Source organism: Cnephaeus nilssonii (genome assembly GCF_951640355.1).
Source record: "Cnephaeus nilssonii genome assembly, chromosome: 9".
Taxonomy (NCBI): Eukaryota; Metazoa; Chordata; class Mammalia; order Chiroptera; family Vespertilionidae; genus Cnephaeus; species Cnephaeus nilssonii.
The window spans coordinates 52,628,598-52,655,778 of record NC_137080.1 but is presented as its reverse complement, the minus strand read 5'-3'; the positions used below and the strand labels follow the sequence as shown (position 1 = coordinate 52,655,778).

General features: G+C 39.0%; 1 protein-coding gene across 2 annotated transcripts in view; it reads right to left on the bottom strand.

The window, feature by feature from the left end:
* RNGTT (RNA guanylyltransferase and 5'-phosphatase) overlaps positions 1 to 27,181 on the bottom strand; it is a 199,905-nt gene that overhangs the window by 43,964 nt on the left and 128,760 nt on the right. The gene's annotated exons all lie outside the window — the stretch shown is intronic.

Below are 27,181 nucleotides of genomic sequence, written 5' to 3'. Positions count from 1 at the left end.
TCCAACCTGACCATTCTAAATGGATAGTTGATTCATTATTTGAAGAACTGCCTGTGTAAACACGGAGTTGAATAGGTTGGAAAGTGGATTTTAATAGGAAAAATCATTAAACACATATAGCTCTCTGCCTTGTTTGTTATCTAATGATCTCAAGAATTATTATATGGCTTACTTTTACCTACAAAAGAAGAGAGGGGAGAATGATTTATGTAGGGGTTAGCCTCAAATCTAAATATCTGAAATCACCCAAATCATCAGCATATCCATAAATTTTAATCACCTTGATACTGACCCCACGATGTATGTGTAAAGCACACTTGTTAAAAGGTCAAATGGAATAAAATTTTCATTTCCTGTATTGGGAGATTCTGAATCTTATTTTCCCTCTATTTTTGTGTACAAGTTCCCCGTGTATACATCGAACAAGAATTTGACTGTGAAGTCTTCTTTTCCCCTGGGAAAATGTAGGAACATTAAGAAGCTGTTTCTGCAGAAAAAGAAGTACAAAAGATGCCTTGGAGAATAGAAACAGAAATTTAAACTGAGCGAATGTAATTCACAATATTATTTTTTTAGTCTAAATTATAGCACCATGTCACATGTTACCAGCTATTTCAGTAATAGCTATGATCAATCAAAAAGAAAAAAATGTTTTTTAAAATCACAGACCCAGAATGACTGAGAGTATTATATTCTATGCTGAAAAGAAATACTGCAAATCTGAATTTCAGCTTCATAGAAAGCTCCACAATGCTGACTGACACGTGAACTAAGCAAAAATACAGAGAACTGCCTAAGTGTCTCACTGATAGAATACACATTAAATTTGTCTTCTCTTTGCTATCAATTTTAACTTGAATACTCCTCTAGGAAATACTATATATGCATCCCTTTTCTTAAAATATGGATTGTGTAGCAATTGAATTATTATTCACTCATTGCTAGGCATGTACTAGCTATCTTTGTTTTTTAAAGTAATTAATTCTTTATCATTTTCATGACTTTATTTCTAAACTAGAGGCCTGATGCATGAAATTCCTGCACAGGTAGGGTCCCTAGGCCTGGCTGGCGATCAGGGCCAATTGGGGCCTTCCGGCTGCTGACCAGGGCCTCCCTTCTGCCTGCCAGCCGGGGCCTCCCTTCCCTGGCTGCCAGTTGCCGGCGGGGCCTCCCTTCCCCGGTTGCCAGCTGCCAGCCAGAGCCTTCCTTCGTTCTGCGCCGCCCCCTGGTGTTCAGCACATGTCACAGCAAGTGACAGAACTCCCAGTCTAACTCCCATTGGGACACTTTGCATATTACCCTTTTGTATATATAGATATGAATCAGCCTATTTTGAGTTAGCCCAACAGACTGTTCCTGCCTTAATTGAATCATTATATTCTTTTGAGTAACTGCTGACTGGTTGTAGTTTGTGAAGTCCTTAAAAGAACTTTTTACCTAGCTGAATAGTTCATGTAAAAGAATTTGAACTATGACAATTCATTTTATCCTTTATTTTGATATCTGTTCCAAGCACATTTATGTATAACTCATAATACTAGAACTATTTTTTAACCACTTCAAATTTAAAAGTGACTGACTATATTTATCCTTGATATATGCCTTGCTCAACTAATTAAAAGTCAACAGTCCTGGCCCAGTGGCTCAAGTGGTTGGAGCGTCATCCTGACATGCCAAAGTTGTGGGTTTGATTCCTGGTCAGGGTACGTACAAGAATCAATCAATGAATGTATAAATAAGTGGAACAACAAATCGGTTTCTCTGCCCCCCCCCCTAATCAATCAATAAATTTTTTAAAAAGAGGGAGGAAAGCAACAACAAAGAAGGGAAATTAGGTCAAACCTCATTCATCTTGGCTTTACCTCACCTTCTCCCTCTATGGAAACTGAATCATTTATTGTATGCCATTGATTTACAGTCTCTGACTGACTCTGGGCCAGGAACCAGAGACCATCCTTGCCCTCAAGAGCCTTAAGGAGGCAGCATATTTGAGTAAATTACAAGAAACTTAGACAAACTGGCAAATTCTATTACAGTTGTCTTGTGACTACTACAGACTTTAAACCCTGAAAGTCGAGGCTTGCACGTTAAGTGCAATCTCACATGCTGCTTTTTAGAGAATTCCTTTAGATGAATTATGACTCAACACTGGAACCACTAATAACAATATATACATTCAATGCCATGAAGCATCATCATATAGCATTTTATATTATAATCCCAAACCTCTAGTACAGTGCCTGATCCAAGGTGGATAATGAATGGTTGCTTCATAAGTAAAAAAAAAAAAAAAAAGAAGAACAAAGCAAACAATACACACCTCCTTAGGGAAGAACTAACTACTAATATTAAGTTAGCCTATAAAAAACTTGTGAAAGGTAATGCAGAATTTTAAATGAATGGATGTGAAACAAATTTATATGTAGATTACTTTGCCATAAAATATTTTAATATGCAAATCCAAACAGCTAAAGTTCTAGTATGATCTTAACAAGGTAAGTATTACCTAGTCTTAGGGAAATTTAAAGTAGGATTCCTACAAATGAAATGACAGATTAGGCATAATAGAAGTAATAAGGTGCTTTATAGCTTCCTAAAATTCTTCTTCAATCCAGTTGTAGAAAAATAAACCTGAGGTATTTATACAAAATTTTTACATGTTGCTGTATTACATCCTTAGTTGAAAATAAAACATCTGAAATCATCCTATATAATAAAGAGGTAATATTCAAATTGACCATCACTCCAACACACAAGATGGCCGCCCCCATGTGGTCAAAGATGGCTGCCCCCATGTGGACACAAGATGGCCGGCAGGGGAGGGCAGTTGGGAAGGACCAGGCCTGCAGGGGAGGGCAATTGGGAGGAACCAGGCCTGCAAGGAAGGGTAGTTGGGAGCGATCAGGCCTGTAGGAGAGGGCAGTTAGGGGTGACTGGGCCGGCAGAGGAGGGCAGATGGGGGCAACCAGGCCTGCAGGGGAGGGCAGTTGGGGAGGAGGACCAGGCCTGCAGGGGAGGGCAGTTGGGGGGGACCAGGCCAGCAGGGGAGAGCAGTTAGGGGTGACCGGGCCGGCAGGGGAGGGCAGTTAGGGGCAACTGGGCCTGCAGGGGAGGGCAGTTGGGGGTGACTGGGCCTGCAGGGGAGGGCAATTGGGGGGGACCAGGCTGGCAGCGAAGGGCAGTTAGGGGCAACCAGGTTGGAAGGGGAGGGCAGTTAGGGGCAACCAGGCTGGCAAGGGAGGGCAGTTTGGGGTTACCGGGCCAGCAGGGGAGGGCAGTTAGAGGTGACCAGGCCTGCAGGGGAGGGCAGTTAGGGGTGACCAGGCCAGCAGGGGAGGGCAGTTAGGGGTGACCAGGCTGGCAGGGGAGCAGTTAAGCATCGATCAGGCTGGCAGGGAAGTGGTTAGGGGCAATCAGGCAGGCAGGCAGGCAGGCGAGCGGTTGGGAGCCAGCAGTCCTGGATTGTGAGAGGGATATCCAACTGCCTATTTAGGCCCGATTCCAGGCAGTCAGACATCCCTCGAGGGGTCCCAGATTGGAGAGGGTGCAGACTGAGCTGAGGGACACACACACACCCGTACACAAATTTCGTGTACCGGGCCTCTAGTCTGTGATGTAATAGTCAATAAATATGTTTTATAAATGTTCTGATTATGGCTAGTAGGGCCTAATTTATTTCTAAGATTAAACTTAAATAATATACTTCATATCCTAAAATTCTGTTTTTATTATAGAACTACCAACTTCAGGGCCTCCTTTCCCTTTCTAGCACGTAATACTCAAAACAACCTAAGACTAGGATTTCTGTGACAGAAATCTTGTTTATACATGAATTATTGGGATGGAAATGAGAATAAGAGTAGAGATGTAAAAAGACGTCAATAAAACAACATAAGCAATCCCAAATACTTTGCTTCATTTTTTCTTAGAGTACATGTTATTTATAAACTACTTACCAATGCTGCTTTATACTAGTAAAGTATCTACCAAATTTGTATTTATAGAAATTTTAACCATAGTTTAAAAGCTCTCCTACAATAAAAGTGAAACCCACACTACATAGTTACCTATAAACTATGAAGAGCACAGTACTTTGAATTATAACCATAAAAAAGACTATTATAAAAACCTCATTAAAAAAAAAACACCTCATACATGTACACAGTTTGAAATGAAATTTCTAATGGATTAAGCATATGTTGATACAAATAACTGAACACAAATGATGGTTCACTTTAAGGTTTTAATTCTCCATTCATCTCTCTTAGGGGAGGGAGAGAGAGTTATTGGGTGATAAGAGCACTATGAAAGGAGTGAATCCATTATACAAGGACTATTTGTAAGACAGACTTAATATATTAGAAATAACATTACTTATAATTTCTTTATAGGAATATTTAAGCTTAATTTTCTCCCCTTTTTATTTTTTCATTACATTTCCTTCTCATTGCTATTCCCCCAAAAGGGTGGTTTGCAGAAATAAATGAGAAAACGGAGCCATCATGATATTTAAAAAAAAAAAAAGAGGTAGGAATAAAGAAAGAAAATTTATGCTTACTAAGTCAACAAGCAACACAATTAATTATATTTACAAGAAGTCCTCTTGCAACAATGCAAGTGTAGAAAGAATTTGATGCTTACAATGTCTTTCATCAGAGAACATGATATATCAGCATTCACGTGAGAACATGGTGGTAACAAGTTTATATAGTTAGATGTATAAAAGGGAAGAGGGTGAAAAAGCTTCAATATAAAACTCTGCTATTAAAAGGCTTAAAGTCTAAGACAAGATCTCAGATTTATTCTCTGATTTCCTTATCACTCAGCAATTGAAAGTCTCTGCTTTCATAAATTCTGCCTCTTTCATTATGAATGTGCCATAGTCACCTCCATATGAAATATCCTTCTTTTTCCAACAGTATCCATTTTTCCAGACATAGTTGCATGCCACCTCCCGCATGAAGTCTACCTAGACTGCCCTACCCTCACTGATTTACCACTGCTCCAAATTCTTGCACAACATAAACAACCTGTACCACACGTTTTGGTCCTTATATACTGTCATACACAGTTGACCACTGTTTCATGTGTGCATGTTTGATTATAGCTACATTGTTAACTCCCTGTGGGAAGGTGATATGTAATCTTTCTTCTATATCCCTCACATGGCTTATCATTATTCTAGGTATTCAATAAGATATTCAATAAACATTTGCAGAATGATAATAATTACACTAACAGCCAATATGTATTAAGGGATGTATATCAGACAGCACCAATTAACTTGGATTAATTTAATCTTCATAATAACTCTATGATACAGGTTAGAATTAATATTAATAATTCTAATATTAACTACATTTTACTTATAAGAAAATTAAAGCTAAGTTTTGGGTAACAGCCAGGATCATAGTTCTGAACTTTCATCTCAAAGAAATACGCTATCCAGAAAAAAATATGAAAACTATTAGACTTGGTACTTTGTGCTTTCAATCTATGAAAAGTTTCCTAAGTAGAAAGGGTAGAGAGGCCCAGCTGGTATGGCTCAGCAGTTGCGTGTTGACCCAGGAACCAAGAGGTCACTGGTTTGATTCCCAGTCAGGGCACATACCCAGGTTTCTCTCTCTCTAAAAATCAATAGAAACATATCCTGAGTGATGATTTAAAAAAAAAAAAAAAAAGGTAGGTAAAATGGAAAGGCTAACTACCCAGCTAATGCTTCAAACTCATCAAATTGTTCTGGGTCCTTAAAGTCAGTGCCTCTATCACTACCTGAGGCTCACAGGCAAGTGCTATACACTAGGCACACAGCAACCTGAACAGGTGAATTTCCTATTATAATAAATACACTTTATAGCTTCCCTCACATTAAAAAAATAACTATGGAATCCACCATTCTCTTCCTAATTTTATTAGGGGAATATATAGTTATTAATGAAGAAGAAAATGATAGTGGCCTTATTTAAATAATACTAACTTACCTTCTCTTGTTAAGCTCACTGCGCACCCCTCACCCCCGGCAAAATTCAAAACTTATATTGTCAAACAAAAGATCCCAAGATCACGAAACTTAAAGTTTTAATTAAATGGAACAGTCCCTTGTTCAATTAGGGAATGGGTAAAAAGTTAGTTTTGTGAAATATGGGGTTGCAAACTAGGTCAATCCCTGTCATCACATTTTTCTAATTTAGAGAGACTTTGACGGCAATCCTTTTCCAAATCATGACAAATGCTATATTATCTAAAGCATTCACACCCTCTCCAAAGCACAAAAGGCCTTTGAGGCCATATGTACTACGTTTTATGTTGGAATAATAAACTCTATCCTCAAAAATATTATATTTTAGTGAAAGACACACACAAAAAATCAAGCTCCACAATTCAATGTATTAAGTTGAATGCACAGAAGAAGGACCAATGGACTCAGATGCAAGGGATCCACCAAGTAGGACTTCATCCACCAGTACATTTTCCTTCTTTCTCATCTTTTTTTCAGTAATATATTTGAATTGATGCCATAGCAATACATTTTGTAATGGTTGAGATTTTTCTGGACTAGGTAGATGTTCCAGGAAAGGCAGGTTAGGGGAAAGGAGGCAGCATTTCAGATTGTGCAATCCAAGGGCTCTGTTCTATGCCACAGTGATGAACTATTTCTTTTAAATTCCCTTTTTGCATCACTGGGTACAGGAGGGTTTCTGTAGCCAGCACAGTTCCTCCTAGTTAACTGGTTACCTCACTGACCACTGTCCCAAGGGTAACAGTCCTGCTTTCTAGGGTTACCCCTAAACTTCAGAACATGCATTTTTGCTTTCATGCTGAGATCTGCTACTACTAGACACTTCCACACCTGCTTCTTTTTCCTCCTTCCCTGCCCTGGTAGCTATTGCTCAGGTCTCAGCTTTGGGCATGGAGACTCCAGCTCTAGCTTCTGGACTTTAGGACTGGTGCCAACCTTCAGTTAGTCCATTAGTGCTGGTGCTTTCTGAAATCTATCACCACTCTGGCCATTTGGAGCTTCCCAGCATACTCTAGCAGAGTACGCAATCTGGCTTTGCATGCAGATTTGCAATCTGGATTAATCTGTGGTTGTTACCATCCACTATTACTTTAAGACCACCACATCTACTCATCACTATATAGACCAGTATGAGGACTAAGATTTATATAATATAAAAAATGGGAGTACTGTTGAAAACTCTGTCAATGGAAAAATGAAACCAAATTTACAACTAGCTTAAAGATATTAAGTTTGCTGTCAAGTGGTTAATTTGTCAATGGAAAAATGAAAAAATGAAATCCAACTGTCAACCAGTTATTTCATCTTTTACAGTAAAACTGGCCAATTAGTTATGCTGCAAAAATGCTTGCAGTAAAGATATTAATCGGTGAAACTACCTATAACCTGTATTAAATATCAAGGTTATTATTGAGATAATTAACTTTTTTTGTTGTTGTACTAAGTCTTCAAAATCTGGTGTATGTTGTATATTTCCAGCACATCTCACTTCAGACTAGCCACATGAGGCTGGTGGCTACCATACTTGAGTGCAAATAAAGAGTAAGCAAACCATCTGTTCACTTAGAGATGTGACCTGAACACCAATTCTCAAAGAACTCTGCTGAACAAGGAAAACAATTCCACTGCATCTCAAGAGGGAACCTGTTGTACCCATTATAGCCAAAAATGGAAAGTAACTGCTTATATACTTCCTGCCCCTGTGAAAACTTCCTAACAAACTAGAATAGGCTTGAGCCTGGACACCGTTCTGGAAAGTTAGAAGATGGAGATAATATGCAATAAGTAAATCCAGAGATCATACTCTCTTTGTAGAAAAAGATTCTATACTAATCTTATCTGTTTGATTGAAAAACAAACAGAAAATGTTGTCATTTGGGTAACTTAAAATTGTATATTTTATAAGGTATAAACATATACATAACATATGTCTCATTACTTATAATTCTGATTTGGAAACACCTTAGCAAAAGTATATTTTGACAATCTATACAATCCAGCATATATGCTCAAACATACATTACCTATTATAAGAAATGTATTTATGGTACAGTAGTATTTTTTAACATGTATTACTGGTTCCATGTTAATAATAAAAGCTTGCTTAAAGAACAGACTAACCTTTGTGTAGTAGTTTATAATCTACAGACTCCGTTCACACACATTATATCTCATTATAACAATTTTATGCAATGGGCCCTATCAACTTACTTTGGATAACTATTAACCTGGTACATCCTAATTAAGTTAACAGGTTCCATGTAGAATGTTCATGCAGAGAATCAGTCTGTAACACTAGGAGATTAAAATTAAGAATTGGGGGGGGGGGAGGAGAGAAGGAGGTAAAGGGGAGAAATGGTGATGAAAGGAGACTTGACCTGGGGTGGCAAACACACAATACAATATACAGATGATATATTGTAGAACTGTATACCTGAAACCTGTATAATTTTTATTAACCAACTAGAGGCCTGGTACACGAAATTCGTGCATGGGAGGGGGTCCCTCAGCCCGACCTGCACCCTCTCCAATCCGGGAGCCTTCAGGGAATGTCCTACTGACAGCTTAGGCCCATTCCCCGTAGGGAGAGGGCCTAAGCCGCAGTCTGGCCTCCCTCTGAAGGAGGCGACTGGGATGATCAGGGAAAGGAGCCACCCCTATCACCCCACTGCTGCTGCCACAGCCGCCAAGGTGTTTTCATCAGCACGGAGTCCAGTCCCTTCACCACGAAAAAATGACAACTTTCTTTAGGCATTTTCAAGATGTATCTTTCATAGGATATGCATTTCTTTCTTTCTTTTTTTTTTATCCTCACCTGAGGATATTTTTCCATTGATTTTTAGAGAGCGTGGAAGAGAGAGGGAAAGACAGAGAGAAACATCAATGAGAGAGGGACACTTTGATTGGTTGCCTCCTGCATGAGCCCTGACCTGGGCCCCGGCCAGGGAGAAGCCTGCAACCTAGGTCCATGCCCTTGACCAGAATCGAACCCGGACCTTGCAGTTGTCAGGCCAAGGCTCTATCCACTGAGCCAAACTGGCTAGGGCAGGATATGACATTTCTTAGCTTAGCCCCTCCAGCAGTGGACCTTCATTTTTTCCTCCAGGAGTGTGGTGGAAAAACCCTGGATCACCTTCTTGGATTCTTATTACCCAAGTTACCAAGAACACTGCGAGTGGCATAGGGGAGCTTAGCCAATGAGCGGTCAAAAAAGGTGTTTCCTCTGCAGCTCATGTGCAGAGGCACGACTGCCTGCGCACGCAGCTGGCAGGCCCTGTTCTCTGTGGGCCTGTGCCATCTGTGGCTTGCCTCACCACGCACGCAGTCCCCTCCCACCCACCTGTGCGCGCAGCCTCCTCCTTAGCGGTCGTGACTAGCCACATGTGCATATTACCTCTTTATATAGATGTCTCTTCAACAAATTCAATTAAAATAAAATAAAATACATTAGAAAAATTAAGAACTTTTAACAAATACTTCATAGTGATCTTACCTGTAAATAACTATGTGGATAAACTATTAAACAGACAGGTTATATGAACCATCCATTAGTTCTCTCATTCATCCACTTATTAATTTTTTGAGCACCTACTAAGTGTCAGGCACTGTGATTAGATTAGACATCTAGATGGTATTTTATTAGAATGGAATTTATGCTTTAAAATAACTGAGCAATAATTATCTGAGTTTTCATCATGGGAATTAAAAGATTACTGGGAAAACAAAATCTTAATAACCTAACCAGGTAAAGAAAACTATGAACAGAAAATAAAACAAAAATATATAATTTGAAAGCCCAATGAGAAGCAGGCTGAAATAGAAACCAAATCAACATATCCATATTTAAAAACCAGATATCAGAAAGGGATCACATGTTTCACTTGTCTTCAGGAAACTGAATTCAATTCAAAGCATGTACTTGAGAACGGGCAAAGTGTTAATTAGGTACTGTGGGGGGTCAAATTAACAGCTCACTATTATACAAGGCAAAATATAATCTTCTATATCAGTGATGGCGAACCTATGACACGCGTGTCAGCACTGACATGCGTAGCCATTTCTGATGTCACGCGGCCGCTGAGGCGACCACATGCCGAGGATGAAACATTTGCTGCTCCTGAGGATGAAACATTTGCGAAATAATGTTTTTCCCTCAAAGTGACACACTACCTGAGTTATGCTCAGTTTTTTGGCGAAGTTTGACACACCAAGCTCAAAAGGTTGCCCATCACTGTTCTATATATATAAAAAGCCAGTGACCGGAATGCCGTAACAACAGGAATGACCAGTCGCTATGATGCCCACTGCGGCCAGTGAACTGGCCCAATCGGGGGTGGGGCCAGCGGCCCCTCCCTACAGCCAGCCCTACCCCTAATCGGCCACTCCCACCCCGATCGAGGGCAGGACAGCCCGCTAACCTCCCCTGCGGCCCTTCCCTCGGCTGGCCTCAACCCCAATCGGCCAGCCCCACCCCTGATCGCTCCCCCTACCCCATTAGGGGGCAGGGCCGGCCAGCCAACCGCCTGCAGCCCCTTTCCCCCAGCTGGCCCCACTCCCGATGGGCCCCCACCACCCCGATTGGCCTGTGGCCCCTCCCCCCAGCCAGCTCTGCCCCCAAGTGGCCCCCTCCACACCAATTGGTGGCGGGGCCAGCTGTTCAACTGCCCACAGCCCCTCCCCATGGCTGACCCACCTCCAATTGCCCCCCCCCACCCCAACTGGGGGCTGGGCCCACCAACCAATTGCCTGCAGCCCCTCCCCCAAGCCAGCCCAGACCTGATCAGGCCCCCACCAGGGCAGGCCGGCCGGCTGGCCAACCTCCCGCCGTCTCCTCCTCCTGACAAAGCCCGGCCCCGATCCACCGATTGGGCAATTGGGGCCAGGCCGGCCAGACCCCACCCGTGCACGAATTCATGCACTGAGCCTCTAGTAAATGTGAATAAAAAAACTACAGGACCTCAACAGTGGAAGAATTACTTTAGACTTGGGGAAAATATTTATGATAATTTGTTTCATCATAGGCATTCCTAATCTTGGACAGCTGAGATAAGGGCTTTGTTTTTAAACTTTTTGAGTATCACCTCAAAACAAGTCATTTTAAAGAAAATACCCAATGTGCAAAATAAAAGCACTGAAAGGAAAAGCCATACATTTTTACCAATATCTGTATACCTGACATTGACTAGAATTTTAACAACAGAATACCAAAAGAAAATCTTAGGAATAGGAGAAAAGTAGGGGAAAAAATAGCAAAGAAGAAATTTCCAATATTAATCAACTTACATCAGGATCTAATTCTCAAAGACAATATTGAAAATGTGCTTCCATGACCAATATATTTATCAAAATAATAGCTAAATCTAGGCCTTAGACCTTTAAGTTTTAGTGATAAATTCTTCCCATCAACACATTTCTAAAAAGAAAGCATATCTACATTTCATACAAATATTCCAAACTAACTGAGAAGGCATGAAATTTAAATAAAACATTTTCCAAATTCCAACTTATTTTACATAGTAGTACTCTTTAACATGAGAGCATTGATAGTTTTTATTTTTTTAAAAAAATGTATTTTATTGGTTTTTCACAGAGAGAAAGGGAAAGGGATAGAGAGGTAGAAACATCGATGAGAGAGATACATCGACCAGCTGCCTCCTGCACACCCCACCGGGGATGTGCCCGCAACCAATGCACATGCCCTTGACCGGAATCGAACCTAGGACCTTTCAGTCCACAGACTGACGCTCTATCCACTGAGCCAAACCGGTTTTGGCAGCATTGATAGTTTTTAAACCTACCACAAATTTTCAATAAGTTTACACTGCATATGTGCAATATATAAGGTGTAGATATGGAATATATTTCATGGCAAATATATGTACTATATATGTTTGTTATACATATTTTTTCAGTTTTTCTTTAAATTATAAAAATTCAAATAACTCATATTTCTTAAGAAAATATTTTTTGAAATTACTTTCTTGTATTATGGAATTTTTATTATGTTGCATTTGAAAGAAAGAATATGATGATGAAACACTGGTGCATCAGACTGAAAAATTAGATATTTACAGACCATGTCTGATGTTAACGTTCAAATTGGATAACCCTTTTTCCTCCCTTGCTCTCATTTTGAAAGATATATAAATTTAATTTGGTTACTGGCATGGTCTACTGGACTGATGGTGGTAAAAAAAAATATTTAAAGTTCCAATCTTGGTCTATTGCTCCAGTTATAATCTCAATTCACTGAATGCTCTTGGATAAGTCATAAACTAAATGACATTTTTCCATTTTCTTATCTGTAAAATGGAGATAATGGTCTCTCCTCATGAAATACTATTTACTGGGTAAAATAGTGTGAAAATAGACAATGATACAAACGTTCAGTCAAATTAAAATTTAAACTTTTTAAAAAGTGCTTTTTAAAATGTGAACTGAAGCCCAGCCGGAGTGGATTAGTGGTTGAGTGTCGACCTATGAACCAGGAGGTCAAGTTCATGGTTGGATTTCCCGTCAGGGCACATGCCTGGATGTGGGCTCGATCCCCAGCAGGGTTCATGTAGGAGGCAGCCAACCAATGATTCTCTCTCATTGATGTTTCTATCTCTCTCTCGCTATCCCTTACTCTCTGATCAATAAAAATATTAAAAAATAAAATAAAATCTGAACTGAATACTATAATAGTATTTGTTGAAAATCACCTGACACATCTGACCTTCACCTTTCAAAGGGCATGGAGTAACTTTCTAATTAATAATAAGAGACAACTTATAATTTAGAATAGATGTTTTGACCAGCTCACCAGCTCCAAAAGTGATCTATGGTTTTGTAAGAAAAGACAGGCCCCTTTAACAATCCACAGCACAACAAAATTAAAATATAAATGACTGCCCAAAATGAATTTAACATAATAGAACCAGTTTCCAGTTAACAACAGAAATCATAAAAAAAGACTGAAGTTATTGTTCAATACAATACATTCTATCTTTCCTAACCTAAACCACAAATGATGTTTACTAAGAAGTACATACACTGATATATTTGAAAACTAACTTAGTAGAAATGTTGCAGGTATTTATTATAGTTGCATCTTTTTTTTCTCAATTCACAGATATCATAGATTAAGACTGATAGATCCTCCCTTCCCCCAACTGGTGGGCGGAGTATGACGTTACCTGCAGCCCGGAAATACCTGAGTGTCTAACCATGTACCCTATATGGACTATACATTGAACCACCAATCAGCACCTGCCAAATACCCTAAGCACTTGTCCCTAAGTACCTTATATGGACCATACATCAAGCCACCAATCAGCACACGCTGAGTACCCTAAGCCCCCATTCCTTCCCATTCCTCACCTCAACAGGCGTGCTCACCTCTGCACAGGTTGCTGTTCTCCCCTTGCGAGACAGCTCGGCAGGATTTTCCCCTAATAAAGCCTGTAATCCTGGTTTTCGGCTCCCGACTGGTCTTTCAAAGACAAACAGGTTTCCTAAAGACATATGCATCACTTTTGATTCAACTCAATAAGTAATTAGTGAGCAACTACAGTGTCAACAGTTCTTAAAAGGTTATGCTTAATTAAATTTCTGTAAATTAAATAGTATGTTTCTGGGACTTCTTCCAGGAAGATGGAGTAGACAAACTTTTCTCTATTTCTACCACTAAGTATAACTAAAAACCAATGACATCTATAATAATAAAAGGGTAATATGCTAATTAGACCAGGTGTCATTCTGGACGTCCTTCCTGACGAAGCCGGGGCCAGAGGGAAGCCAGCCCGGGTCCCAGGTGCCTACTGGCGGCCAGAAGAGAGAAGCCCGGGTCCCGGGTGCTGGAGGGAAGCCGGTGCCAGCAGCCAGGAGAAGGAAGGCCTACTCTTGCATGAATTTTCATGCATCGGGCCTCTAGTTTATATATAAAAAATATATAAAACTCTAAAAGGTAGAGAGAAGAAGGCAGTCCAACTAGGGACCTCAGGGCCCAAGGAACAGATTGTAATGAACTTGGGTGTTCTTTTTGTTTCATATATTTCAGACTGAGTACTCGAGAAAACAGGAAGCCATAAATGTCAATGGGACATTGCCCAAGAAAATGCCCCCAGAAAGCCTTCTCTCTCTATCCAGGAAAGAGGCAACCTAGCCAAACAGAAAACTTTCAGATATTTATCACTCTACTCTAGTGAAACACTACATAAAAAAACTGCCCATAGCCCTGCCTGGGTGGCTGTTGGTTGGAGCATCATCCCATTAACCAAAAGGTTGAGGGTTCGATTCCCAGTCAGGGCACATACCTCGGTTGTGGGTTTGATTCCCAGTGGGGACACATAGAGGAGGCAACCAATCAATGTTTCTCTCTCTCTCTAAAATAAAATTTAAAAATCAATAAATAATAGAAATTATAGGAAAATACTGAAGTTATTTTTCAATACAATTCATTCTATCTTTCCTCGGGTGAGGATTAAAAAACAAACAAAAAAAGAACACCTGACCATTCCCAGCCCTCACAGCAGAAGCCAAGTGAGAAGTCTAGACTTCCATCCTCACAGACTATAACAAAGAATTCCAAAACCCGGCCAGGATATGAACAGAGAAAGCTGACTGGGGAGCTAAGGAATATGAAACACCTCCAACCACAATGTAAGTGAAGACCATGGAGAGAAATGAGACTTCCACACCCACCCTGCAATAAAGAGGCACCCCTCCATCTCTCATTGGAGTGGTCTAGAAGGATCAGGACTTTCACCACCAACTAGGCTATCCTGCTACCCTGCTTCCAACACAGTGTCAGTGGAGAGGCCACATGGGGATTCTGAAACTTACACCCCTGCCCAGAAGAAACAAGGGGCACCCTCCATTTCTCCCCCAACTCATGTTTTACAAAGCCTCCACTCCCACCTGGCAATTACAAGGCAGCATCTCCTTTCCCTGCTGGAGTGTGTCAGGAGGCCTGCTAAAACAGGAGGCCTAAATAAGACAAGACCCAAAGTCTTATAATGTCCAGCAGGCCCAGGTTTCAATAAAAAAAAAACAAAAAAAAAAAAAAAAAAACTACCAAAACCATACTACTTCCCTCAGTCTAAAAGCTAAAGTCCATTAGGTGAAATAATGCCGGACCTGTAACCACTGAAAGAGTAACCACCAAAAGAACAAAATTTCAAATTGAGCAGGAGAAAAAAGAGAGAGAGAAAAAAATCTAAATAAAAGAAAGGAAGAAGTATAGAAAAGGTAGGACAAATGACACAAAATAAGATGGCAAAAAAAATTCATATATGTGAATAAAAATAAGTACAAATAAACAAAATACTCCATATCAAAGATACTGGTAAAGCATAACCAAAAAATAACAAATCTAGTTAAATAATGTTTACAAGAGATAAACCTAAAATATAAGGAAAGAGATTAAAAGGATAAAACTATATATACCAGGAGTATTAGGTTCCTAAGGCTTCTCTAACAAAATATGTACCACAAATGGGGTGGCTTAAAACAACACAAATTTATTGTCTCACAGTTCTAGAGGCTAGAAGTCTGAAATCAAGATGTTGACAGAGCTCCCTCTGAAACCTGCACAGAAAATCTTTTCTTGCCTATTCCTAACTTCTGGTGGTTTGCCAGCAATCCTTGGCTTATAGCTGCAGCACTTCAATCTTTGCCTCCATCATCCATAGCATTCTCTCCTCGTGCATCTCTGTATCTCTTTTCCTCTTATGATCTCCTTTTATTACACCAGTCACATTGTGGACTAAGGGGCCCACCCTATGCCAGTATGACCTCATCTTAACTTACACTTTAATTACATCTACAAAGACCCTATTTCCAAGCAGGGTCACAAGCACAGGTGCCAGAGCATTCATCTTACATTTTCGAAGGACACAATTCAACCTACTACACTAGACAAACAGGAACTTAAAAAGGGGGGAAGGGAAGCTGGCAGACTTCTAGTAAGGCCTACTAAATATTGTCAAACAATGTGCTAGATGAGAAAAAGGGTAGCACAGTAGGACCAGTTAGAGACTATTGGAGTAGTTCAGGTAATATAATGCTAGTTTGATCATGTCTATGGAACAAGGGAATGTCAAAATTTTAAGCAATATCTAGGAAGTAAAACTGACAGAATTTCATTGAATAACCAGACAAAGGAGACAAAGATGACTTAGTAGGTTTCTGGCTTGTGAAACTGATTGGAATATTTTGGCAACCTCTATCTTCTAGCCAGTTATTTTCTAAAATATAAATATCAATTCTTTTTATAATCTTCACTAACTCTACAAGTTAGTCCTAATTATTCATTCTGGCTTTACTCTTGGTACTTTTTACTCTTGATCTATTGCAATCTGGTCCTGGCCTATTTATTCCAACCACCAGTGCCATACGGTAAACTCTAGGTATTCAATAAATGTTGCACCTGATTTCATAACCTCTTTCAGACTATATTTTATGTCTTGAATGCCATGCCGATGTATTTACAATCTTCTATTTCAAATAAACCATTTTCTTTGGAAACTTCTTTGTGCTATAATTGACAATTAAAATATTTTTATATGTAATATAAGATTGTCTGGGCTCCTGGAGTATTTTATTCACACTGATAGTATAATTGTCACTCTGGTGTTTACTAGTATATCTGTCTCCTCACTCAAGCTACTTATATCTTCAGAGTAGGACTTATCCATCTTTTTATCCCCAGCACCTACCATCCTACTTTGCACATAATGGTTTTCAATAAATGCTTACCAAATAGTGATTAATCAGTTATAACTAGCACTGCTTCTAAAAAGTAAATGGAAGACAAGTAGGATAGTGATTATTTTTATAAATTAGATCCTGAAAAAGATGAATAAAGGTCTTTGTTTCTTAGTAATGAATTCATGTAATTTACAGTTAATTTATTCTAAAATCCCTTGGGACTATGTAATATGGCTGATACTCTCTCAAATAAAACCCATATTCAGGCGTCCAAGCAATTTTTAAATTTAAATAATACATATTCCAGCTCTACTTATAAAAATTACAACAGTACCTATAAGGGGTAAATTTGATATTTGAGAAGCTCATAAAATTGTATAATGGTCAGTGAAAATATTCTTGATACTTACATATAATTTAGATGATCAATTTTCAAATAATTAAAATGAAAATATAATGTACTTTTTAAAAAAGCTACATAATCTAGACTTCCTTTGATGACTAAAAACCTGCCTGATACTTGCAATGTCTTCTGTATATCAATATAAACATGAAGTATCTTTGAGCTGTAGATATATAAAATTTCCAGTTTATGGAAGTTTCTAATTAAAAGAATATAAGCTGGCAATTTATTATAAATACAATTGTTAAATCTGCAGTGTTTACATTGGACAATGATGATATAGTATATGTGCATTTAGAAAACGTAAAGCTTAAATTGCTGCTACATAGTGATATGCATTTCCTACAATTAAGTATAATATTTAAAACAAAGGTCATAAATAATAGGTGCCAATGTAATAAAATTAAAAATTGAAATCAACCACTAGCACCACTACTATATGTAGCTTTGCAAAAAACCTTGGATCATAATTATTCATACTATCCCATTATTTAACACTTGGAAGTCCAGTTTGCTAAGATACTTTTCTGATGAACACAAAGAACAAGATAAGCTCCTTCCATACCCTCCCCCCATATTTTCTCCCATGAGATTCAAAGCTTAATATGAGTTCCATTTTCTAGAGATAAAAGGACTGCCTTAACAATGATGTGCCCTAGCTTTCTTTTTACAATAAATTACCATATTTATATTTTGAAGCTGTCATATGCTAGAGGATATTAAATATCCTGCTGCCATAATTAACTCTTTAAACCAAATTAAATGGCTTGGTTCAAAACAGACTGTGAAAGTTAAAAGAATGTAATTTTATTACTAATTATTTTGCAATTATTTTAATAATCAAAGCTAGTTAATTTATTCCATAATTGATTTTAACTGAAAAATGCACAGTTGCTCAAATCTTTCCTCTTTTTACCCTTAAGATATAAACAAAAATTTGAATGCACAGTGTTTAGCAATAAATATGTGGTAACTTCATAAGTACCTCAGGCCTATCCTAACACAACAAACTGTAACAAATTGCTAATTTAAAAAATTCCATCCATAATTATATCAGATATAGCACTGGGCTACAACCTAAGTGTTTCATTTTACTAAAGCTTAGTAATAATTTAATTTAAACAATTGTTTCTGCAGTAGACTAATGTAATATCACAGAAAATAACTCCCCTTTATGAATACAATACAAACTTAGGAAATCTCTACTTTTTAAGGGCAATATATATGTTTCTGATGATCTAAAGACATTATAAAAATTCTAAAAGCAAACATGTTTCTTATACTGTCTGAAAAGAAGTTTCTTAGAAAAAATAAATAGAAATAACAACATTAGTAACTTTTACAATGTTAACAAATACATAAATCCATGACAGCTATTGTAATGTCACCTTTTATTTCCCCCTAACATTAAGGTAATACTTTTTTTTGCAAATTAATCCATAACAAAAAGATTTCTGGTCATGAAAAACTACTACATAAGCATACTTGTTAAAAACATTATGTGAAAATATACTTGAACTGAGAGAAAATTTCTGGGGGGAAAAAAGTAAAGTCAAGGAATCAATGAGCACCAGAGCCAGTTAAAATAGGGATGAGTTCAAATAATTATTAAAAATCTGATTAAATAATTAAAACAAATTCCAACAAAATGTTTGAAATATATGTAAAGAAAAAATAAAAACACAATGCACATTACTTACATCCAAAGTCAAAAATTATACTGACAAAGAGCAAGAGAAGCAGGCGAATGACTTAAGAGCATACTGAGTCTCTTGTTATACACGGGAGGCTCAAAAGACACAGTCTCACTCTAGGGTCAGGACTGTAGGAGAATATGGGTTTAAAAGGCCTTTGACAAACTTAAGGATGATGACAAGATAAGTTAAAAAGGCACACTTAGTATTAGACCACAAGGAAAATCTCTACTACTTCTGTTACGGAGTGAATGTTTGGGTTCTCAGAGTTCTTATGTTGAAATCTAATTCCCAATGTGATGACATTCTGAGGTAAACCTTTGGGAGGTTTTACCCTCATGAATAAATTTAGTGCCCTTAAGGGATCAGAAAGCTAGCGCTCTCTTTCTCCGCCATGTAAGAATACAATGAGAAGTGAGCAACCCAGAAGAGGCCCTTTCCGGAAACCCAGGCAGGCTGCCACGCTGACCTCAGACTCTCAGCCCCCAGGCTGTGGGAAACACATGTTTGTTAAGCCACCCAGTCTATAGTATTCTGTTATAGCAGTAGGGGAAGGAGGAAGGATTGTTCACGAATATTTTTGTGATCAAAATTTATAAAACAAGAAACTAAAAAACAAAAATAAATAAATAATGAGAAAAAGACTACTTGAATATTAAAAAGATTAAGGGTCTTAGGAAGGTGATGATTTAAATATGTCTGATTCCTCATATGGAACTCCAAATTAGCAGCCTTTTAAGCCAACTGTCTTCTAGGTAAAAGTGAGGTATGGAATTTAAGGGCTCCCTGGCAAGAGAAGTGATTTGTAGCTTTCTCCTCCATACCCTAGAAAGAGCCCCAAGATGAAGACTAAAAATTAGTAAATCCTGGGACGAGCACACCCCGCAAAAATCTGTGAAAATCCTAAAGATAATGTGAACATTAGACCAGGTGAGGAGCCTAACCTTCCTGGCCTGCTGGAGCTAAGGCTGAAATGTCTGAGGTCTGAGGTGGGAGAATGTGCAGAGTAAGCAACACAGGGAGGCTTTCCCCAGTTGTTTATTGCAGGAACCTGGAAGCTTCTACCTAACCCATGCACTGGGATAAAGAACACCTATTTTCCATCTTGTATGGACTGCCATCATTTACAGCACTCCAACAACCATACCTGATCCTCAGTCCTATATAATAAAAGTGTAGTATGCAAATTGTCCTCTTGACAGGGAGTTCATCTGGGAGTTCAACCAGGGGGCAGGGCTGGCTGGGGAAGGGAGGGAGTACCCAGCCAGCAGCCAGCAGCCGCTAGGGACCCTACCAGTGCATGAATTTTGTGCACTGGGCCTCTAGTAAGCCAATAAAGAAAAATAAGAGCAAGGAAACCCAAAAAGAGATTTTTAAAAACCACAAAAAACACCAAACTGACGCTAGATTTCTCATCTTTCATCACTGGAGCCAAAAGGCAATAAAAAAAAGAGAAAATAACTGCACCTCAAGAATTCTATACTCAGATAAGACATATTAACCTGTCAAGAAAAAGATATTTGCAGATATGCAATAATTCAAAGTAATAACCTATGTGGCTCCATCTGAGAAAAATACTTAAGGAAATGACTATCCAAAGAACAAATGAATCTGAACAAGAAAGTGAAAATGAAGGAAAAGAAAAAAATGAATCTTGTAATATATAAATGCTGTTAAATTTAAATTAGGTAAGGACAGAATAACTGGAAACGTTTAAGACCCCCCCCCCAAATATTCTTGAAATAAATCATGCATGGTTATAAGAGAAATTCTAAACCCAAAGCACTGTAAAAAACAATCACTAAAAAAGACTTGTTTGACCTGGCCAGTGTGGCTCAGAGGTTGAGTATTGACCTATGAACTAGGAGGTCATGGTCTGATTCCCAATCAGGGCATATGCCCAGGTTGTGGGCTTGATCCCCAGTAGGGGAACATGCAGGAGGCAGCTGATCAATGATTCTTTCTCATCATTGATCTCTATCTCTCTCTCTGCCTCTCCCTTCCTCTCTGAAATCATTTTTTTTTAATAATAATAAAAAAAGACTTATTTGCAGTTCTTTCCACCTACCCCTCAAGAGTCTATAGTCAAATACTGTGTTAAGTTATTTGGATTAGTTCTCTCCCCACCACCTTCAATATGATTCAAAGTAGGAATTTAACTAGTATTTAATCCACACAATATTCCCCAGAGATATCTACCAGGTAACAAGCTTCTCAAACCATAAACTTAGAGAAATTGCAAGTTTCTAAGGAAAACATACATTAGAACAAAGGACACAAGCAAAATGTTTTCACTATAAATAATAATTTAAAATGAATAAATATAAAGTTAAACTCCAAAGAACCAAATGATGAAACAAAGGTGATACCAATTTCTCTTTAGTAAATTAATAAGTGAAAGAAAGTAATTTGACTCCAGTGAGGTCATAAGCATGTTTTAAAACCACTTGCCCCTCTTCTCCTACTACTCACTCAGGTGCTTTGACTATGATATTTATTTTTGGTAAATGGTCTGGGAAAGCATTTATCTTAAAATATGTTCGGATGATGAGAATATTTTCAAATAAGATAACCAAAGCAGTTACTCTGGGCCAGTTGCTAAAAGATGAAAATAGCCACTGTTAAAGCCCCAGCTATAGCCAAACAGCTTAGTCATTAGGTATACTACATAATAATACTGGTTACATTGGTGTTTTATCTCTAGTTTCACTTATTTAAAATAATTTTTAATGAAATGTAAATAAAAGTCAAACATTTCATTCCAAAATAGAGGCAGAGGGAGAAAAAAAGAAAAAGGCTTTGCTCAGAGAAGTAAGACTTCCCCCCCATGAAGTTTTTATTAGCTATATTCTTGTTGACTCAATCTTTTCTTATGCAAGAACATTTTTTTCAACACTCTAGATATTTTACCACTATAATTTCTTTCTTAAAAATAATAACACCAGTTCAAATAAGCATGAGAAATAGAACTCACCAGTCTATCTTTTAAATAAATCTGAGCAAAAGAAAAAAAATACTCTAGTCAGCAGAGTAAGAGGGATTTTCATTTCATATATTTTCAATAGGAGGTAAAGTAAAATTATGTAGTCGATTCCACTTATTTGTCATGCTTACTATTAAGCTAGCATTTCTCAACTTCAAGTGCACAGATCTGATCTTGTTAAGATCTGAGCCTCTTGACAGATGGAAAAGAGGCCAAGTCCCCTTGAAAAAGGACCTTGAAACACTACCACAAGTATAAACAAGGGACCTATCTAATAAAAGAGTAATATGCAAATTGACCGTACCTCTGCTACGCCCACAAGCCACACCCACCAGCCAATCAGGAGCGAGTATGCAAATTAACCCAACCAAGATGGCTTTGGCCATGGAGAGAACAGGAGGCTTGGGTTTCTCTGGCAATGGAGGAAGCCAAGCTTCCTGCACGCCCTGGCCGGCCCAGGCCTCCGCTCAAGGCTACAAAGTTTCAATTATAGAAGATAAATAAATCCCAACAAAAATGGCTGCAGCCACGGAGCAAGCAGGAGTCTTGGGTTTTCCCGGCGATGGAGGAAGCCAAGTTCCTGGCCTGCCCTGGCCTCCACTCAAGGCTACAAAGTTTCAATTATAGAAGATAAATAAATCCCAGAAACCAGGGCCTCCACTTGGGTCGCCGGGGGCATGGCCGACCTGCAAACCACCACAGGCCCCTCGCCCAGGCCGCCCCACGCCCCAAGGGAACCCCCACCCTGATCCGGGACACCCTTCAGGGCAAACCAGCTGGCCCCCTCCTGTGCACCAGGCCTCTATCCTATCTAATAAAAGAGTGATATGCAAATTGACCATCACTCCAACACACAAGATGGCTGCCCCCATGTGGTCAAAGATGGCTTCCCCCATGTGGACACAAGATGGCCACCACAAGATGGCCAGCAGGGGAGGGCAGTTGGGAGGGACCAGGCCTGCAAGGGAGGACAGTTGGTGGTGATCAAGCCTGCAAAGGAGGGCAGTTAGGGGTGACCAGGCCTGCAGAGGAGGGCAGTTAGGGGCAATCAGGCTGGCCGGGGAGCAGTTAGACATCAATCAGGCTGGCAGGGGAGTGGTTAGGGGGTGATCAGGCTGGCAGACAGAAATGGTTAGGGGCAATCAGGAAGGCAGGCAGGCGAGCAGTTTGGAGCCAGCAGTCCTGGATTGTGAGAGGGATCCCAGATTGGAGAGGATGCAGGCTGGGCTGAGGGACACACACACACCCCCTCCGTGCATGAATTTCATGCACCGGGCCTCTAGTTATTGTATAAATTTGCTGTTAGCAAGCTACAGCCCACAGACCATATCTGATCTGACACATTTCTGTGAGTAAAGTTTTATTGGAACACAGCCATGCTCATTCATTCACATATTGTCTACATACATTTTTGCACTAGATTGGTGGAGTACAGTAGTTCAGACAAAGACTATATGGCCAGCAAACCCTAATAATTACTATCTGCCCTTTTATGCCAAAAATGTGCTATAAATCTCCCTCCAATTGTTCTTCAAAGGACCATCAGCATTTGCTAGAGTGACGGTGCCCTGGAATAAGGGACTAGTCAGACTGACCAGAGATTCCCAGATACTAACTTTAAACACACACTAATTGCCAAGGACCCAAAATGCCCGCATGGTCTGTCAGTCAAAGAGTTTAGGGTGATCAGGTAATAAATGCGTTTCTGGCTCAAGGTTAAAACTAAGTGGGATAGTATGTTCATGGCTATAACCTGTGGTTATTTTCCGGTTCCTGGATGTATAACTGGAGGAGAAATACTTGGCAACTGGGAGAATTTCTGCCCCATGGAGTAGGCATAATTTTGCTAGGAAAAGCCAAATGAAAGCTCCTAGCTTGTCCTCCCTGCCAAGGATGTAAAGCAAAAGTAATAATACATCCCCACCCCCAAGAGAGGTGCAGAGATTAGTGCCACCATCAAAGACTTAAATAGATGCCAGGGTGAGCATACTGAACACACATCCATTCAATTTACTGCTTTAGCCTATATGGAAAGTGGGAGATCATGAAGAATGATTATGAATTATCACAAATTTAATCAGGTTGTGAGATCAATTTATAGCTGCTGTTTCAGATGTGCTTCATCTTTAATGAAGCAAGTCAACACAGCCTGAAATCTTATACACAACTACAAGATGGCAAATACTTTTGTCTCTATACCAACCTGAGGTATTGTCAGAAGATAGTTGCCTTTGGCTGGCATATTAATAGTATACCTCATGGCCGTATACCTACACCAATTTACACTCTCAACATCAACTCTTCCACTCTTTGCCCCAGTATAATCCACAAAGACAGTGGTCATTTTTTCTTAATAATTAATATGTAGTTATTATGCAACATGCAGTGGTCTAAATGTTTTATGTATTCTCATTAAATTCCCACAAGAGGTAGGCACTTCTATTATCCACATTAAACAGTTGTAGAAAGAAGCAACACAGAGATTAAGTAACCTAAGTAAAGGGTGGCAGATCTAGAACTAAAATCCAAATTATAAAATTCCAGAACCTCTTTGCGTAATAGGATCCATTACATTCGTCTGGTGAATAAAAGCTATTTGTTTGCATGTTTATCCATTTGTCATTTGGTGGATATTTAGGTTGTTTCCAACTTTAGCTATTATGAAAAATGTTGCTAAGAAGAATCATGTATACACTTTTCTGTGGATATATGTTTTCATTTCTCTTGGATATTTACCTGAGAGTAGAATTACTTGGTCATATGGTAAGCCTATCTGTAACAATCTGAGGAACTGCCAGGCTCCAATTTCTTCATATCCTTACCACTTCTTATTATCTGTCTTTTTTATATTTTCAGAGATAGTGGTCACTTTGACATTACACAGAACAAAATACTGATCCACAATGCTGATGACTTTAGACTCAGGCTTACTGGGAGTGATGAGGAGGATGTATAAAGCTGTTAAATGTCTTAGTAAGACATATGTTAAGACAGAAGATGAGAAATAAAATCTACACAAATTAAGGGACCCATTACTGAAGTAAGGAGTCCAATGGCCTTTGGAAATAAGATTTCACTTAAAGTCTTATTTCCAAAGAACAAAATATATTTTAAAAACATACTAAAAATAAAAGCAAAGCTAGATGCCAAACTAGTAAACTGAATTACATTTTACTATACTTAATAGCAATGGACAATTGTAGGAAAAATATTAATATTACTAGAGGCCCGGTGCATGAAATTCGTGCATGGGGGTGGGGGAGAGTGTCCCTCAGCCCAGCCTGCACCCTCTCCAATCTGGGACCCCTCGAGGGATGTCCAACTGCCCATTTAACAGGCAGTCGGACATCCCTCTCACAATCCAGGACTGCTGGCTCCAAACTGCTCGCCTGCCTGCCTTCCCGATTGCCCCTAAACGCTTCTGCCTGCCAGCCTGATAACCCCCTAACCACTCCCCTGCCAGCCTGATTGATGCCTAACTGCTCCCCTGCCAGCCTGTTTGCCCCTAACTGCCCTCCCCTGCAGGCCTGGTCACCCCTAACTGCCCTCCCCTGCAGACCTGGTCCCCCCCAACTGCCCTTCCCTGAAGGCCCAGTCGCCCCCAACTTCCCTCCTCTGCTGGCCTGGTCACCACTAACTGCCCTTCCCTGCAGGCTTGATCGCCCCCAACTGCCCTCCCTTGCGGGCCTGGTCCCTCCCAACTGCCCTACCCTGTTGGCCATATTGTGGCGGCCATCTTGTGTCCACATGGGGGCAGCCATCTTGTGTGTTGGAGTGACAGTCAATTTGCACATTAATCTTTTATTAGATAGGATCATTTTTGCTTGGTAGAAAAAATGGCCATTCTATATTTAGCTCTTAAGTACTGCTAAGAATTATCTGTAAAAAGCAAAACAAAATGATTTTTCAAAACTCAATGAAAATAATCAATAAAAACACACAAAGGTTTATACAGTTTGAATATTATAAATATAGCATTAGGCAAAATAGAGGCATTAGCAATGAAGTAATTTAACAAATCTTACTTCATTTAAAGTCTTATTTCCAAAGACCATATTCATCTGTGTCTTTTAAAAAAATAACAAAGGATGTAGGCGGCCTCCTCAGAATCAATCCTCAGCCGCCACTGTTTTAGAAGTGATGTGCACTTCACTCAGGCACTTCCAGAAGACATATCAAGCCTACACTCCACTGCAGTGCAGGTTCCACAGTAAACTGGCAACCCAGAACATCTACTAGTATGTACCAGATACTTTGTCAGGAAGAATAAACTTGAATTTACTACTTAGCAATACTTTTCCAAAGATTGATTTATTTATTTATTTTATTTTTTTAAATCCTCACCCGAGGATATGTTTGTGTTTTTTTAAAATATATTTTTATTGATTTTTTACAGAGAGGAAGAGAGAGGGATAGAGAGTTAGAAACATCGATGAGAGAGAAACATCGATCAGCTGCCTCTTGCACACCCCCTACTGGGGATGTGCCCGCAACCAAGGTACATGCCCTTGACCGGAATCGAACCTGTGACCCTTGAGTCCAAAGGCCGACGCTCTATCCACTGAGCCAAACCGGTTTCGGCTACTTTTCCAAAGATTTAAAATATAGTTTGGGGGCAGTTTCTCAAAAATATGTGTTAATATTTAATTATTCATATTAGTAGTACATTACTATAATACCTATATCATGTATACTTCATTAACTACCAATTGACATTGATATCAATATTTATCCAAAGATTAAGAAAAATTATATTTTTGGATAAGTATTGATGAGTAATAAACCCAAGACTCTTCTCCCTGACAAGGTACCTGGTGTACAGATGTTCTGGGTTGCCAATATTATTTCTCTTATTTAATCTTTTATACTACTTGATGAAATATATAGATAGATAGATAGACAGATAGATAGATATAGATATATATAGAGAGAGATTCCTATAAATAGTCAAAAATTTATCTATCTATCCTTGGATTAAATCAGACCACACAGAGCAAAATACCTAAACCCTATTTGGGGTCCCACATAATTGTTCTGACTAAACTGTACTTTGCTATTAAGTCACAAACTCTTACTTAAGTATGTAAAGTATTAAATACTCTACTTCTTTAAAACTGACACCTATGTGATTTATTAAACTCCCCTTTTTACTTAAGATTCAACACAGTGCAAAGTATTCTTTATTAAAAAATGCACAGTCACTTAAGAGACAATCTTCTGGAGTTTGGATTCATATAACTGATCACATATCCTTCATTCCATTAGCTACAAAAAAGCAAACCTATGGTTTACCTTTGGCAAGTAAAAATGATTTCAGAGCATGCATGGGTAAACTTTTAATCTCTCTGCCAGTGTCATCTTACTTACTTTCTCTTTATGATTTCCTTGAT